General features: G+C 42.1%; 1 non-coding gene across 1 annotated transcript; it reads left to right on the top strand.

Annotated features, from left to right (window-relative positions):
* Positions 1-933: 933 nt before the first annotated feature.
* Positions 934-1,040, top strand: LOC115503605. The gene has a single exon (XR_003965440.1). It is a non-coding gene; the product is annotated as a U6 spliceosomal RNA (small nuclear RNA).
* Positions 1,041-15,154: the final 14,114 nt, after the last annotated feature.

The following is a 15,154-nucleotide window of genomic DNA, read 5'->3' on the forward strand; positions in this document are numbered from 1 at the left end:
TCTGAGACCTGGGATTTCTGTAGGGTTTCCACCGTTCCCTAAGTGATAAAAAGTGGTTCACTTGGGCCTAAACTGTACAAACGATGTGGTGTAGGCCAAACACTTGCTTTCCTTTTGGATGTCAGGAATGTGAATGCATTGTAGGCAGAGTGTGTGTATGTGACTAGCCTGTAATTAAATCTTAGGTACTGAATGTCTAATGGTGCTGAGTGTCCCCTGGTAGACATATTTCACATGTGTCGTGACAGTCCATTGCTGGGGAATCAAGAGTGTCTTGTTTGACGCCACACAGAGAGGACTCTTGGAAGCTTGGACTGTTTTTTTTTTTCTTTCTCTAGAAAATTGTGTCTTCACCCCACAAGACAAAATTTTAGATAAACCAGAGAAATAAAGAGGGTGGATGGAGGAGGGAAAGATTGAGGTTCCCTGATAGAAAACACTTTCATGGTGTTGTCACAACCCTCCTCCCCAGCCATTGCTAACCTTGTAAATGTTAGACCTACTGCCCGGGGTTTGAGTAAGCTTACAAAGAGGGGGTAAAACAACGGGGACTTTTAAAGACATGGCTTTGTATTTTGTGGCTAGGATGTATGATAAAAATTGATGCAAGTTTCTAAGATTATGACCTAAACGCTAGAGGGATCATCTCAGTCAGAGAAAGCTGCAGAGGATGTGTCAGAGGCCACAACTCCCTTGCTTCCTGCTTCCTGTCAGCAGGTTAAAATGTAAACTTTGGGGGCGCCTGGGTGGCTCAGTTGGTTAAGCGTCCAACCTTTGGCTCAGGTCACGATTTCACAGTTCGTGGGTTCGAGCCCTGCGTCAGGCTCTGTGCTGACAGCTCAGAGCCTGATGTCTGCTTCAGATTCCCTGACTCCCTCTCTCTCTGCCCACCCCCCACTCACGCTCTGTCTCTGTCAAAAATAAGTAAACAATGTGCTCGCTTCGGCAGCACATATACTAAAATTGGAACGATACAGAGAAGATTAGCATGGCCCCTGCGCAAGGATGACACGCAAATTCGTGAAGCGTTCCATATTTTTTGGAACTGGAGAGTGTAATGCTAAGTGAAATAAGCCATACAGAGAAAGACAGATACCACATGGTTTCACTCTTATGTGGATCCTGAGAAACTTAACAGGAACCCATGGGGGAGGGGAAGGAAAAAAAAAAGACGTTAGAGTGGGAGAGAGCCAAAGCATAAGAGACTGTTAAAAACTGAGAACAAACTGAGGGTTGATGGGGGGTGGGAGGGAGGGGAGGGTGGGTGATGGGTATTGAGGAGGGCACCTTTTGGGATGAGCACTGGGTGTTGTATGGAAACCAATTTGTCAATATTTCATATATATAAAAAAAATAAATAAAAAAAATAAAAAAGTAAACATTTAAAAATTTAAAAAAAATTAAACTTTGAATTTTGGGAACAGAATAAGTCTCTGTAATTGATGATTTTTTGCTATGAGTCTTGTCTGTTGGAGCCTCTGGGAAAAAGGAGGCAACATGAAAAGAGAGGCCATCTCCTTGTGGAGATACACTTTTGGAGTTTTCAAAAGCAGTTTTTAGCTGCTAATGAGCTCTCAGAGAATCAGATGTCTAACCCCAAGAGGCAGGTGCTTCTCCAGCCTGGTGTGCATGTTTTTGAGAGGTCAGTTTGGACTCTAAGAATAACAAGGTAGAAAGGGCTCAGGATGGCCTTACTTGGACTTGGGCACAGCCATCTTGCCCTATAGTCTCAGCTCTGCTGCTGCCAGAGAGAAGCAGGTGGCTTTTTTGGAATGCTGAAATCACAGTTCCTCATTGCCTGGACCGTCTCTGGGCTGAAATCTGATACCGTCCGCCCGAGCTGTTCCAGCCCCAGCATGGACTGTGCTGAGTTGAAGTGGGTTGGGATCGCTCCGCCCAGGAAACTGACTCAGATTGTGGCACTGTGTACCCCTCTGGGGGGCCCTAAATTGTGACATCATAGATACTCCAGCTTCGGGGTATATATATCCAAAGGAAATGAACACAGGTCACCCGAGAGGTACTGCGCCTCCGTGTATAAGGCAGCATTATTCACAATAACCGAACTATGGCAGCGACCTAAGTGGCATCGACAGATGAATGGATAAAGAAGACGTGGTGTAGATATGAACTACTGTTCAGCCATGAGAAAAAAGGAAATTCTGCCATTTGGGGACAACACGGATCAATCACATTATACTAAGTGTGATAAGTCAGACAGAGAAAGACAAATACTGTATAATTTTTTTTTTAATTTTTTTTTCAACGTTTATTTATTTTTGGGACAGAGAGAGACAGAGCATGAACGGGGGAGGGGCAGAGAGAGAGGGGGACACAGAATCGGAAACAGGCTCCAGGCTCCGAGCCATCAGCCCAGAGCCCGACGCGGGGCTCGAACTCACGGACCGCGAGATCGTGACCTGGCTGAAGTCGGACGCTTAACCGACTGCGCCACCCAGGCGCCCCATAAATACTGTATAATTTTTATATGTGGAATCTAAAAAAAGCCAAAAAACAAAAAAACCAAAGTCATAGAAGCAGAGTAAAACGGCAGTTACCAGGGACTAGGAGTGGGGTAATGGGAGAGATATTGGTTAAGGCTACCTCTGGCAACTAGTAGATAAATAACTCCCTGGGGCACCTGGGTGGCTCAGTCGGTTAAGCATCCGACTTCAGCTCAGGTCATGATCTCACGGTTTGTGGGTTCAAGCCCCAAGTCGGGCTCTGTGCTGTCAGCCCAGAGCCTGGAGCTTGCTTTGGATTCTGTGTCTCCCTCTCTTTCAGCCCCTCCCCTGCCGTCTCGCGTGCTCTCTCTCTCTCAAAAATAAGTAAACATTAAACAATTTTTTAAAAAGTGGAAAACCCTTTATGGGTGCCCCTGGGCCCTCTGGATCGCACAGAAACACCCTCAGAAAAAGCTTATTGCCTGATGGAGTCATGTGACACTGAGGTGCTCGCCGATCCACACTAGATGTCAATAGACTGATTGCATCCCTAGCTCATGGGACCTGTCAACTAGAAACACATCTGGACTTCAGTGAGGAGAGACTTCGTTCAAAGGGACTTTCATTAGGGCGAATGCTCCGATTTCCCAAATCTGAAAGTGTCTCAAACGGAGACAGAAAAGGGCTTTTCTTTTCTCAGGTGGGGTAAGAAGACCTAGCAGGCACTTTGTGGGGGAGGAGTAGGTGGCCAAAGCAGGGCGTCACAGGAAATGTTTCATGTCTTCAAAGATATCCCAAGATGTCCTCAAGGTGCTTGAGAGCAGTAGGTAAGGGGAGAAACGCAGAAGCAGCACCCAGAAAGTGACGCTGCTGCTCTCCAAGTCCCCTGACCTGGGAACCTCAACAGTCACACATTCCCCATCCAACCGTGGGCTCACCCTGTCCCTCCATTCATTGTGCAGTCTGCCCCTCATGTGTTTGGGGGGCTGTCGATATGAAACAGAGGAAGAACTAATCGCCTCTCAGGCAGTGCAGGAGCTTGATTAATAAAATATCCCTGGAGGGTGAGGGGAAGCTTCATCAAGGCATCACCTGAGTAGGGTTTTGAGGGGCACGTGCAAGGTCTCATGCCTGCCCTGCAAACGTGAAGGGAAGGAGAGCCCCCCAGGTGGAGCCAATATCCTGAGCAAAGTGGTGAAAGGACTTGGCTTGGGAAAGGTCATGTCTGGAAAGCTGGGTCTAGAAAACAGACCCTGATGGGTGTCATGGGTGAAACTGAGCCTGGTGCACCAGACCCTTATTTGGTCTAGAGAGTTTTCCCCACTACACATCTGGGATTGTCAGATCTCCATGCAACTCCCAGTGCCTGAGCAGAAGGCATCTGATGATCCTGGAGCCGCCCAGAGGAAGTTACTTGGGAAGGAATGTCTCCAAGTAGGAAGAGAAACTAACAATAGCAGGTAACATGTCTCAAAGACTTCCTCCTGCATGCCCTACACGGTTCTGTGTATTTTGATGTATATTTACTGCATTATGCCTCCCCACAGGCCTATGAGGAAGTTACACCTTGTCTTCCTTTTACACAGATGAGGCAACAAGGCACAGACAGGTAGCAGGTTGGTGGTAGAGCCTCGAAGATGTGGCTCCAGAAGCCACCCCCTTCCCTATTTTGTATTACCTGGCAGAAAGAGCATTTGTCAGCAGGAGCTTTCTTTCTTTTCTGTGTTTGCCCTTTATTCCTTGCAGTAGGCGGTATAGTGTCTCCCAAAGATGTTCATGTCCTAATCCCTAGAACCTGTGAATGTGTTCTCTTCTATGGACTTAGCAGGTGTAATCAAGTTAAGGGTCTTGGGGAGAGTACCATGCATTATCCAGGTGAACCCAATGTAATACAAGGGTCTTAGAAGGGGAAGGCAGGTGATTGGAGGGAAGAAAAAATGCTATGCGACTGGCTTTGAAGGTGGAGGAAGTTGCCACAAGCAGCTTCTAGAACTGGAGGGGGCAAGAAACGGATTTTCCCCGTGGGGCCTCCAGAAGGAGTCAGCTTTGCTGACATCCTGATTTTAGCCCTGTAAGACTCACTTTGGACTTCTGACCTCCAGAACTGTGAGAGAATCAATATATGTTCACTTAAATTAGTACAAAGTTAGCTCATTACAGCCTCCATAGGAAACGAATCCACTCCAGGACTGTCCTTTTACTGAATCGGTGAGTATTCCCCCTCTCCTCTTTGTCTTTACAGCAGCCCGGTGACAAAGAACAGAGAGGTTCTAGACTCAGCCAGATTTGGGTCCAGCCACTGCCACTTGACAGCTTTATGACTTGGGTGACCTATTCTCACTGAATCTCTGTCTTCCTATCTCTCAGGAGCAACAGTCATCAAAATCCTCATTATTTTTTGAGAATGTATCTAACGTGCCAGGCCTTACAGAGATAAGCTCAAAAAAGCCCCCAACATCTCTGTGGGTTGAGTTTTATTATCGCTATAATAAGGATTATCGCTATAATTAAGGATTGTTAAACAGGGACTCAGAGTTTTTGCTAATATGATGAATAAAACTCAAAGCTTTCATTGGTCCAGGAACAAAGAAGAGAATGTGCCTTTGAGTCTCTTGCGGCTTCCAGAAGAAAACCCACCAGGAATTATCCCCTTTTATGAAACAAATATGAACATAAAAAAAAAAAACCACCTACGAGGCAACAAATAACAAGTAAAGCCACCAGTGAAGATTTCACACTTTTCAAAGATGAAGTTCCCTGGTGTTCTGGTATCTTCTCAGCCCATTTGCAAGGATAGCTCTCTGATGGAGAATATAGCCTCTGTTTCTCTGCAGTTGGCAGGAGATGGGGTCCCCAACCCCCACAAACAGAATTATAACAGCTTTCTTTCTACCCCCATGTTTAAACCTCACAACTACTCGGCAATGAGAAAGAATGAAATCTTGCCATTTGTGGCAACGTGGATGAAACTGGAGGGTATTATGCTAAGTGAAATAAGTCAGGCAGAGAAAGAGAGATACCATATGTTTTCACTCATATGTGGATCCTGAGAAACTTAACAGAAGACCATGGGAGAGGGGAAAGGGGGAAAAGTTAGGGAGGGAGACAAACCATCAGAAACTCTTAAATACCGAGAACAAACTGAGGATTGATGGGGGGTGGGGGAGAGGGAGCTTTGAGGAACGGTGGTTGGCATTATTAGACCCCGCTGTTCTCATCCCAGAGGAAACTAGTGGTAACAGGAACCCAGCCCATACTCTGCTTACCAGGGCACTTGGGGCTGCGTCTGTTTCGTGTACGGGGGGCTCTTTATTTTTTTCCAGTTTTCACAAAGATGCCAAACAGGCTGGAGAATTCCTGGCCTTTCTCTCATGACTTCTTTTCCTTTATCTAGTTGCGTTTTCTTGTGACTCTGTCCTTCTCCAGAAAAAGGAGGAGACAATGACCAAGTTCCAGGTGAGTTGTGCTTTTTTTTTTTCTCATTTGGCAATGAGCGGGCACATCTTTTGTCAATTTGATGAGGACTAAAAGATGACCCCCAAATATTTAGTGTTTGTAATATGTCGAACGTGTGCTTTTTATCACTGAATTTCATTTATACTTTTTGTTGCTCACTGTTGTTTCACAAATAGTGTGAAAGTGAATAAAAATGTCTGTGTTACTCTTCTGCTTACAAATCAGCTGTTTTCAATGCTTTTTAAAAAATAGACCTTGATAGGGGCGCCTGGGTGGCTCAGTCGGTTGAGTGTCTGACTTCAGCTCAGGTCATGATCTCACGGTTCGTGAGTTCGAGCCCCGCATCGGGCTCTGTGCTGACAGCTTGGAGCCCGGAGCCTGCTTCCGATTCTGTGTCTCCCTCTCTCTCTCTGTCTCTTCCCCCCTCACACTCTCTTTCCCTCAAAAATAAATAAAGGTTAAAAAAATAAATATAAATAAAAATAAAAATAGACCTTGATAAGTACAGTAGCAATAATAGAAAAAGTGTGACTTTTATAGGTACTTTCTTTCCCTATTTTTATAACAAGTTTGAGGTAGAATTCATATATCCTACAATTCATCTATTTAAAAATTCAGTGGTTTTTAGTATATTCAGGTATGTGTAACTATCACCATAATTTTAGAACATTTTCATCACCTCAGAAAGTAACCCTGTACCATTTAGCTCCCTGCTCCACCCCTCCTAAAAATGGAAACCTCTAACATGTAGCACTTTAGGACTGGCGTGTGTGTGTGTGTGTGTGTGTGTGTGTGTGTGTTTAATTTTTGATGTTTATTTTTGAGAGAGAGCATGAATGGGGGAGGACCATCAGGAATGTATGATGGCTCCAGTTTCTCCAAATCGTTTATTTCCAGCCTTTGTCACTTATGAATAAAACTGCTGTAAACACCTGCACTGTAGTTTTTGGGTGTGTTATCATTTCTTTTGAGTAACTACCTAGGAGTGAGATTGCTGGGTCTTGAGGTAAGTCTTAGTCAACTTTGTATAGCAAAGCGTCAAACTACTTTTCAAAGTGCTGTTATATTTTGTGCAACAGTTTCAATTCTGTATCCTCAATAGAACTTGGTATTATCCATTTTTTTTTTTTTTGCTTAATTCGATCCATTCTAATGCGTGTATGGTAGTATCTCATTGTGGTTTTAATTTGCATTTCCCTAGGACTAATGATACCGAGCATTTCCATGTGATTATTGGCCATTCCTCTATCTTTTGAAAGTGTTTGAGCACATTTTTTTCCATTTACAAAATCGATCATTTGTCTCATTGAATTCTAAGACTTCTTTGTAAATTCTGGATGCAAGTTCTTTCAGTTCACTTTTTTTTTTTTTTTTTTAATTTTTTTTTAATGTTTATTTTTATTTTTTTTTTTAATTTTTTTTTTCAACGTTTATTTATTTTCGGGACAGAGAGAGACAGAGCATGAACAGGGGAGGGGCAGAGAGAGAGGGAGACACAGAATCGGAAACAGGCTCCAGGCTCCGGGCCATCAGCCCAGAGCCCGACGCGGGGCTCGAACTCACGGACCGCGAGATCGTGACCTGGCTGAAGTCGGACGCTTAACCGACTGCGCCACCCAGGCGCCCCTGGGGTTTCCCTTTTATATAACTGTTTTCTTTTCTCTTGCTGCTTTTAAATTTTTTTCTGTATGACTACATTTTGCCATTTTATATTTTAATTTTTGCTTATGTATTATTTATTTTCATTTAAACCTTATTTAGCATACAGTGCAATATTGGTCAGGAGTAGAATTCATCACTTACATAAAACACCCAGTGCTTATCACAATAAGTGCCCTTTTTAATACCCATCACCCATCTAGCCCATCTCTCTCCCACCTCCCCCCATCAACACTCAGTTTGTTCTCTATCATTAAGAGTTTCTTGTGGCTTGTTTCTCTCTCTTCTCTTTTTCACACCTTCCCATGTGTTCATTTGGTTTGTTTCCTAAATTCCACATATGAGTTAAATCATATGGTATTTGTCTTTCTCTGATTGGCTTATTTCACTTAGCATAATACATTATAGTTCCATCCACATCATTGGAAATTGCAAGATTTCATTCTTCTTGATGGCTGAGTAATACTCCACTGTATATATTTACACCACATCTTCTTTATCCATTCATCAGTCGGTGGAAATTTGGGCTCTCTCCATAGTGGCTATTGTTGATAATACTGCTATAAATATTGGGGTGCATGTACCCCATAGCATCTGTATTTTTGTATCCTTTGGGTAAATACCTAATAGTGAAATTGCTGGATCATTGCATAGTTCTATTTTTAGTTTTTTTCTTTTTTTTTGAAGTTTATTTATTTTGAGAAAGAGAGAAAATGGGGGAAGGGGCAGAGACAGAGAGAGAGAGAATCCCAAGCAGATTCCAACATGGGGCTCAAACTCACAAACTATGAAATCATGACCTGAGCCAAAGTCAGATGCTTAAATGACTGAGCCACCCAGGTGCCCTTCTGTTTTTAATTTCTTGAGAAACCTCCATACTGGTATCCAGAGTGGCTGCACCAGTTTGCATTCCCACCAGCAGTGCAAAAGGGTTCCCCTTTTCTCTGCGTCTTCGCCAACACCTGTTTTTTCTTGTGTTAATTTTAGCCATTCTGAAAGGTGTTGGGTGATATCTCATTGTGGTTTTGATTTGTATCTCCCTGATGATGGGTGGTGTGGAACATCTTTTCCTGTGTCTGTCAGCCATCTGCACGTCTTCTTTGGAAAAGTGTCTATTCATGTCTTTTGCATTGTTATTGGGTGTATAGAAATGCAACCAAGTTCTGCATGTTGATTTTGTATCCTGCAACTTTGCTGAATTCTTGTATTCTAGCAGTTTTTGTGCAGTCTTTCAGGTTTTCTACATAGAGTATCATGCCGTCTACAAACAGTAAAAGTTTGACTTCTTGCTTCCTGATTTTTATGCCCTTTATTTCTTTTTGTTGTCTGATTGCTGAAGCTAAGACTTCCAGTACTATAAATAGTACTATAAATAGTAATGATGAGAGTGGCAATCCTTGTCTTGTTCCTGACCATAAGGGAAAGGCTCTCAGTTTTTCCCTATTGAGGATGATATTAGATGTGGGTGTTTAGTATATGGCCTTTATGATGTTGAGGTATGTTCTTTCTTTTCCTACTTTCTTGAGGATTTTTGTAAAGAATGGATGCTGTATTTTTGTCACATGCTTTTTCTTTTTTTTAAATTTTTTTAACATTTATTTATTTTTGAGACAGATAGAGAGCATGAATAGGGGAGGGTCAGAGAAACAGGGAGACACAGAATCTGAAACAGGATCCAGGCTCTGAGCTGTCAGCACAGAGCCTGACGCCAGGCTCGAACCCACAGAGCGCGAGATCATGACCTGAGCCGAAGTCGGACGCTTAACCGACTGAGCCACCCAGGCACCCCATGTCACATGCTTTTTCTACATCTTGACAGAATCCTATGGTTCTTATCCTTTCTTTTATTAATGTGGTGTATCTCATTGATTGATTCGTGAATATTGAAACAGGCCTGCAACCTAGGAATAAATCCCACTTGATCATGGTGAATGATTTTTTAAATATACTATTGAATTTGATTTGCTTATATCTGGTGTGAATTTTTGCATTTGGTTTCATCAGGGATATTACATGATCTGTCAACTGTTGTAAGTGGGGTGTTAAAGTTCCCTTCTATTACTGCATTATTATCGAGTTGCTTTATGTTTGTGATTAATGTATTTCTATATTTGGGTGCTCTAAAGTTGGGGGCATAAATATTTACAATCGTTAGATCTTCTTGATGGATAGACACCTTAATTATGATATAATGCCCTTCTTCATCTCTTGTGATAGTCTACAATTGTTTTAAAGTCTAGTTTGTCTGGGGCAACTGGGTGCCTCAGACAGTTAAGCATCTGACTTTGGCTCAGGTCATGGTCTCATGGTTTATGGGTTTAAGCCCTGTGTTGGGCTCTGTGCTGACAGCTCAGAGCCTAGAGCCTGCTTCAGATTCTGTGTCTCCCTGTCTCTGCTCTTCCCTGCTCATGCTCTGTCTCCCTCTGTCTCTCAAAAATAAACATTTAAAAATTTAAAAAATATTAAAGTCTAGTATGTCTGATATAATATGGCTACTCCAGCTTTCTTTTGACCACCATTGGCATGATAGATGGTTCTCCATCTCTTCACTTTCAGTATGCAGATGTCTTTAGTTCTAAAATGAGTCTCTTGTAGGCAGCATATAGATGGGTCTTGTTTTTACTTTTTAACCCATTCTAATACTCTATTGTCTTTTGATTGGAGGCAATTCGTCCATTTACATTCAGGATAATCATTGAAAGATACGAATTTTGTTTGTGTTGCCTGTAGAGTTGGTGTTTCTGGTAACATTCTCTGGTCCTTTCCAGTCTCTGTTGCTGTTGGTCTTTTCTGTTTTTTTTCTTCCTCCACTCAATGAGTCTCCCTTAAAATTTCTTATAGGACTGGTTTAGTGATCACGAACTCCTTTAAGTTTTTGTTTGTCTAGGAAAGTCTTTATCTCTCCTTTATTCTGAATGATAGCCTTGCTGGATAAAGAATTCTTGGCTGCATATTTTTCTGATTCAGCACGTTGAATATATCCTGCCACTCCTTTCTGCTAAGTCAAGTTTCTGTGGACAGATCTGCTGCTGCAAACCTGGTCTGTCTTCCCTTGTAGGGTAAGGACTATCTTCCCCTTGATTCTTTCAGGATTCTTTACTTGTCTGAGTATTTTGTGAAATTGACTATGATGTGCCTTGGCAATGGTTGGCTTTGTTGAATTGAATGGGAGTTCTCTATGCTTCTCTGTGCTTTGATATCTGTGTCCTTCCCCAAATTAGGAAAGTTTTTGGCTATAATTTGTTCAAATAAACCTTCTGCCCCTCTTTCTCTTCATCTTCTGGAACTCCTATGATATAAATGTTATTATGTTTTAATAAGTTGCTGATTTCCCTAAGTCTGCCTTCATGATCCATAACCTTTGTTTTCATCTTCTTTTCAGCTTCATTATTTTCCATAATTTTATCTTCTATATTGCTAATTCGCTCCTTTGCCTCATCCATTCTTCATGACATCCATTCAAATTTGCATCTCATCTTTGGCCTGATAAGATTTTAGTTCTTTTATTTCTGCAGAAAGAAATTCTCTGGTATCTTCTATGCTTTTTTCAAGCCCATCTAGTATCCTTATAATCTTTGTTTTAAATTTTATTTCAGTCATCTTACTTATATCTGTATTGATTAAATCACTGGCCTTGAATTCTACTTCCAGTTCCTTCTTTTGGGGTGAATTTCTCCATCTTGTCATTTTGTCCAAAAAGAAAAGAACAAAGGAAGGAAGGAAGGAAAGGGAGAGGGAGAGAGGGAGACAACAACAACAACAACAACAAAAACCCGAAAACTAGATCCTGGATGTGTTTCTGTCTGCTTGTTAAAAGAATCTTGATCTAAAAATAAAATAAAACAAAATGAAAATAAAAAAATACATACAATAAATATATAATTTAAAAAGGAAATGAAAAAATGAGAAAATAAATGAAAAAAGAAAGTAAACAGGAAGCTAGATCCTATTTCCCCTAGAGCTGAAGCTTTGTAGCACTCTATAATCAGTAGGGTTGGTGCCAGGGAATTGTTTGTGCTGGTTTTCTTGGGGAGGGACCTGCTGGGCTGATTCTCAGGCTGACTTGTTTCAGTGGAACCGTGCTTCCGGGGGCATTGGGGTAGGGCTTGGCGTAAGTGGCTCTGGCCGCCATTAGGTGGCGCTGTTTTGCTCCCTGAAGGCTTTCAGCTCTGACTGGGGGGAGGGGATAAATATGGCATTGCCCTGCTTTCTCGTCCCGGAGCTGAAAGATCATGTCCCCCCCACTCTTCAGGGAACCCTCACAGAAGAGCAGTCAGTCACCCTTCTTGTGTCCCTGGTTTCCATCAGAACCCTGTGTTTACCTTGCCTGTATCCAAGCTTTTTTTTTTTTTTTTTTATCTCAGGTGTGCAATTCATTTTCAAAACTCCAAATTTCAGGGACTCCCACAGTGCAGACCTGCTCTGTTGCTACGCGGGAAGGTCTAACTGTTCTTTTGCTGGCCCTTGCAAGGAAAGCAGTCACATGACCATGTAGCAGTTTAGGGTTTATATCAAAACAGAGCAGAAAGCCGGCAACTCCGCTTTCTGCCCTCAGCCCTAGTCCCCGTTCCTATGCCTGAAAACTGCGCAGCATGGTGGCACCACCTGTCCTTGCGACCCAAGGATCCTCAGGTCATGCTGTCACTCCTGGGATTCCACCCTGCTTTGCCACCTGAGCAAAGCCTTTAAAGCACATCTCCCACTGTAGCAGACTTCTAAAAGTTCAGATTTTGCCCTCCCCTGCTTGTAACACTTTGCAGTAGGCTCTGTAAACAGGCTCCCTCCCCACTGCCATACTCATAGCTATACATCTCCACACCTCCTACCTTCCAGAAGGTGGTAGCTTTTCTACTTATAGACTTGCAGTTTTGTTCTCTCAGACCTCCAACTGATTTCTTGGGTGTTCAGAGTGATCTGGTGACTATCTAGCTGTGTTTGAGGGAGGAGACAAGCTTACCGTGTCCCTACTCCTCTGCCATCTTAACTCCTCTCCTCAGCTTTCTTTCTATTTAAGTACTTTGAAGTTTTATTGTTAGGTTGCTTTATAGTTTATCCTTGTTTTTTATATTTACTTAATGAATTGACCTTTAATCATTACATATCTCTTTTTTTTTAAAAAATGTTTATTTATTGGGGCGCCTGGATGGCTCAGTCAGTTAAGCATCCCACTTTGGCTAAGGTCATGATCTGGCAATTGGTGAGTTCCCCTGGGTAGGGCTCCAGAGCCTGGAGGCTGCTTCAGATTCTGTGTCTCCCTGTCTCTCTGCTCCTCCCCCACTCCTGCTCTTTCTCTCTCAAAAATAAATAAAATAAATAAATAAAAAAATTTTAATGTTTATTTTTGAGAGGAGTGTGAGCAGGGGAGAAGCAGAGTGAGAGAGTAGGGGAGGGAGGGAGGGAGGGAGAAAGAGAGAGAGAGAGAGAGAGAGAGAGAGAGAGAGAGAGAGAGAGAGAGAATGCCAAGCAGGCTCCATGCTCAGTGTGGAGACCAATGGGGGGGGCTTGATCTCATGACCCCCAAGATCATGACCTGAGCCAGTATCAAGGGTTGGATGCTTAACCAACTGAGCCACCCAGGTTCCTGAATAATATCCCTTTTTATCCTCGGTAACTTTTGTTGTTATAAGACTAGTATGTCTTATATTAATGTGGCCATTTTGACTTTTTTTTTCTTTTTAAAACTTTTTATTTTGAAATACTTTAAGACCTAAGAACTTGACGGGAGCAAGGGGGAAGGGTAGTATTGCCACACAACTTTTCACAATGACAAAATCTCACATAACCATTGTACGCTCCTGGTTTTAAAACCAGGAAATTGCCCTTGATACAATATTATTAACTGTACACATTTTTATTTGTTTTCATCCTTTTTTCACTTGAAAATTTTAATGAGGTAATTTAGGTTGCCATGCAGTTATAAGACACAATACAGAAAGACCCCTTGTGCCTTTTGCCCAGTTTCCTTCCATAGAAAAATTTAGCAAAACTATGATATAATAATTCAACCAAGATATTGACACTCATACAATGCACTGACCTAAATCAGATTTCTCCAGTTTTATTGGTACACGTTGTGTGTAGGTCAAGTGCCGTGTAGATTCATGTATCCACAACTATAGTCAAAATATTGAACGTTTCTTGTCTTATTTATAACCCTACCTACCACCTCCAACTTCTTCACCCCATCCCTAACCTCTGGCAATCACTATCTGTGTCCATCTCTGTAATTTTGTCATTTCAGGAATGTTATATAAAAGGAATCTTAGAGCAGGTAACCCTTGGAAATTAACGTTTTTACACTCATCAAAATTCCCTGGAGATCCATCTAATTGTGGGTATCAGTAGTTCAGTACATTTTAGGATAATGTAGTATCCCATGCAATATGCCACAGTTTGATTAACCTTTCACCAGTTGGAGGACATGGGCACTGATTACATTTTTTCGGCTATTACAAATAAAGCTGCCATGAGCATTTGTGCACAGATTTTTGTGTGAACATGTTTCCTTTTCTCCAGGATAAATGCCTAGGAGCAAAATTGCTGGCTTGGCAGAGAGCTGCATATTTTAATCAGTGTTTGCATGCAGAAACTGTGTGTGTGTGTGTGTGTGTGTGTGTGTGTGTGTGTGTGTGTGTGTGAAAATTTATCCCACATACAGGTTTTGGTAACCACCATAACACTCAGGATATAGAACTGGCCCACCTGGTATTATTCCTTTATAAATAGACCCTCTATCCAACCCCAACTCCTGGAAACCACTAATCTGTCTTCTATTATTATAATTTGGGGTATTATACTTTATTTTTTAAGTAGGCTCCACACCCAAAGTGGGGTTCAAATTCATGACCCTGAGATCAAGAGTCACATGCTCTATAGACTGAGCTAGCCAGGGTCCACTTGGATATTATGACTGCAGCTGCTGTGAACATTTGCAGATAGGCTTTGGTCATATGGTCATATGGCATGTTTAGTTTATAAAGAAACTGCAAACTTTTCTAGAGTGACTGTACCATTTTATATTCTCACTAGCGACCTGTAATAGATCCATTTGCTCTCCAACCTCACTAGCCCTTCAGATTGTCAGGTTTTTTTTAATCCACTCTTCTGAGTATGTGGTGGTATCTTGTCATGGCTTTAATTTGCATTTCCCAAACAGCCACAGCTTTCTTGTGATTGTTACACGGTAAAATTTTACCCCATCATTTTACTCTTAACCTGCCTATATCATTGTAACTGAAGAACCTCTCTTGTAAACAACGTATAGTTGTGTCATTAAAAAAAATTTTATTCTGACAATCTGTCTTCTAATTGTTGTATTTTTATTTTTATTATTTTTTTTAACGTTTATTTATTTTTGAGACAGAGAGAGACAGAGCATGAACAGGGGAGGGTCAGAGAGAGGGAGACACAGAATCTGAAACAGGCTCCAGGCTCTGAGCTGTCAGCACAGAGCCCGACTTGGGGCTCGAACTCACTGACCGCGAGATCGTGACCTGAGCCGAAGTCGGCCGCCCAACCGACTGAGCCACCCAGGCGCCCCTAATTGTTGTATTTTTAGATGTATTTACTGAAATGTTTGGAATTCCCTTCACGTT

The sequence above is a fragment of the Lynx canadensis genome, chromosome E2 (assembly GCF_007474595.2).
Source record: "Lynx canadensis isolate LIC74 chromosome E2, mLynCan4.pri.v2, whole genome shotgun sequence".
Lineage (NCBI taxonomy): Eukaryota > Metazoa > Chordata > Mammalia > Carnivora > Felidae > Lynx > Lynx canadensis.